Here is a 3,235-nt window from a genome sequence, read left to right on the forward strand (position 1 = left end):
AAGAAAAGAAATGACAGGAAAAAAAGGTAAAAGTAAAATGAAATATACAAAAAAAAAATAATAATAAAATGTCGAATATCCAAACACTTGCGAACCACTCTGTATATATTTACACTTCATCTTGCCACACTCTGTATCTATCTATCTATCTACCTACCTGCACACACACACACACACACACACACACACACACACGCCACACAGACACGCACAAAAGAAAAGGAATGCTGGGAGTAACACGTCGTTTAAATATTTTGTGCCACCCTGTAAACATTGCCACGTGCTCTTCGTCTTCTTCTGCTGCACCCTGTTAACACACCCACCCACCCACCCCCACACACACAGACACACACAGAAACACACATTTTGGAACACCCTGTCATAATATTCCTGACTCATCCATTCTTTTTTTTCTGAGACACACTGTTTGTAAAGTGACATCTTGAAACACACTGTAGCCAAGACCAAGACCAGACATTTTGAGACACCCTGTAGGCAAGATTCAGCCCTTCCCAGCATCCACCAATAAGATTCAACCCTTTCCATCATCCATCAATAAGATTCAACCCTTTTCAGCATCCACCAATAAGATTCAATCCTTCCCATCATCCACCAATAAGATTCAGCCCTTCCCATCATTCACCAATAAGATTCAACCCTTTCCAGCATCCACCAATAAGATTCAACCTTTCCCAGCATCCACCAATAAGATTCAACCTTTCCCAGCATCCACCAATAAGATTCAACCCTTCCTAGCATCCACCAATAAGATTCAACCTTTCCCAGCATCCACAAATAAGATTCAACCTTTCCCAGCATCCACCAATAAGATTCAACCTTTCCCAGCATCCACCAATAAGATTCAGCCCTTCCCAGCATCCACCAATAAGATTCAACCCTTCCCAGCATCCACCAATAAGATTCAACCTTTCCCAGCATCCACCAATAAGATTCAACCCTTCCCAGCATCCACCAATAAGATTCAACCCTTCCCAGCATCCACCAATAAGATTCAACCTTTCCCAGCATCCACCAATAAGATTCAACCTTTCCCAGCATCCACCAATAAGATTCAACCTTTCCCAGCATCCACCAATAAGATTCAACCTTTCCCAGCATCCACCAATAAGATTTAATCTTTTCAGCATCAACCAAAAAGATTCAGCCCTTCCCAGCATCCACCAATAAGATTCAGCCTTTCTCAGCATCCACCAATAAGATTCAACCCTTTCCAGCATCCACCAATAAGATTCAGCCCTTCCCAGCATCCACCAATAAGATTCAACCTTTCCCAGCATCCACCAATAAGATTCAACCTTTCCCAGCATCCACCAATAAGATTCAACCCTTCCCAGCATCCACCAATAAAATTTAACCCTTTCCAGCATCCACCAATAAGATTCAACCTTTCTCAGCATCCACCAATAAGTTAAACCTTTCTCAGCATCCACCAATAAGATTCAACCTTTCCCTGCATCCACCAATAAGATTAAACCTTTCTCAGCATCCACCAATAAGATTCAACCTTTCTCAGCATCCACCAATAAGATTAAACCTTTCTCAGCATCCACCAATAAGATTCAACCTTTCTCAGCATCCACCAATAAAATTCAACCCTTTCCAGCATCCACCAATAAAATTCAGCCCTTTCTAGCATCCACCAATAAGATTCAGCCTTTCCCAGCATCCACCAATAAGATTCAACCCTTTCCAGCATCCACCAATAAGATTCAACCCTTTCCAGCATCCACCAATAAGATTCAATCCTTTCCAGCATCCACCAATAAGATTCAACCCTTTCCAGCATCCACCAATAAGATTCAGCCCTTTCCAGCATCCACCAATAAGATTCATCCTTTCCCAGCATCCACCAATAAGATTCATCCTTTCCCAGCATCCACCAATAAGATTCATCCTTTCCCAGCATCCACCAATAAGATTCATCCTTTCCCAGCATCCACCAATAAGATTCATCCTTTCCCAGCATCCACCAATAAGATTCAGCCCTTCCCAGCATCCACCAATAAGATTCAACCATTCTCAGCATCCACCAATGAGTTTCAACCTTTCCCAGCATCCAGCAATAAGATACAACCCTTCCCAGCATCCACCAATAAGATCCAGCCTTTCCCAGCATCCACCAATAAGATCCAGCCTTTCCCAGCATCCACCAATCACGTGCAACCTGGGTTTGGTAGGGGGCGTGGCTTGCTAGTGAATTGGATAATAAGTGGCGCCGAAGAGGAAAGGGGGAGGAGCTTATTCGCCTAGTTAACGTGAACAGAGTACCTTCTTTTGCAATCTGTGAACTAGGATCGTGACAATATGTTATGGAACACCCGATATGCCTAAAGGAAAGAAGCATTTTGACCCACCCTGTAGATGCAGCCTCTCCCCTCAAAAAAAAAAAAAAAAATAAAATAAATAAAATAAATAAATAAATAAATAAATAAAATAAATAAATAAATAAAGAATAAAATAAATTAAAAAGAAAAAAAACAACAACACATTTTAGAACACACGACGCAGAATAACAACAAACACAAACCTCTTGAGACACACTGTATTTGGTAGGCAGTCAAGCTCACCAACACACACACACACACACACACACACACACACACACACACACACACAGAACCACAAACATACACATTTTTAACACTCCGTCATAATGTTCTTGACTCAACCATTATTTCTGAGACGCACTGTTGGTAAAAAGACAAATTCTGAAACACACTGCAGCCAAGATCTAACAGACATTTTAAAGCACATATGTACGACAACTCATTCTGACTCACCCTGTACTCTCAAGTCACCACTTCCCCCCTCAACACCACCACCCTGCCTGAGTGTGTGTACCCTGATCAAAGCATTCTGACACACCCTGTAGTAATGACCTGTGCACATACGCAGAGGGAGAGGGACATTTTGAGACACCCTCTTAAACGTTTCAAAATGGAGGACGGACGGACGAATCTTTTTAGTGGGAATGAAACTTTTTTGGTAGGAATGAAACTCTGGTATAAATTGAAACTTTTTGGTAGGAATGAAACTTTTTGACGGGAATGAAACTTTTTTTTGGTAGAATTGAAACTTTTTTGTCGGGATGAGACTTACTGGTATGAATTGAAACTTTTTTGGTAGGAATGAAACTTTTTCGGTGGGGATGAAGCTTTTTTGGTAGAAATGAAACTTTTTTGGTGGGGATGATACTTTTTTGGTAGAATTGAAA

At 41.3% G+C, this 3,235-nt stretch overlaps 1 long non-coding RNA gene across 1 annotated transcript; it reads right to left on the bottom strand.

Annotated features, from left to right (window-relative positions):
• Positions 1-358: 358 nt before the first annotated feature.
• On the bottom strand, positions 359-1,364 carry LOC127006086 (uncharacterized). The gene is made up of 3 exons (XR_007759049.1): positions 1,287-1,364; positions 808-1,107; positions 359-717 (listed from the first exon to the last, which is right to left on the bottom strand). It is a non-coding gene; the product is annotated as an uncharacterized LOC127006086 (long non-coding RNA).
• Between the last annotated feature and the right edge of the window lie 1,871 nt (positions 1,365-3,235).

This window comes from Eriocheir sinensis, chromosome 32 (assembly GCF_024679095.1).
Source record: "Eriocheir sinensis breed Jianghai 21 chromosome 32, ASM2467909v1, whole genome shotgun sequence".
NCBI classification, from domain to species: domain Eukaryota; kingdom Metazoa; phylum Arthropoda; class Malacostraca; order Decapoda; family Varunidae; genus Eriocheir; species Eriocheir sinensis.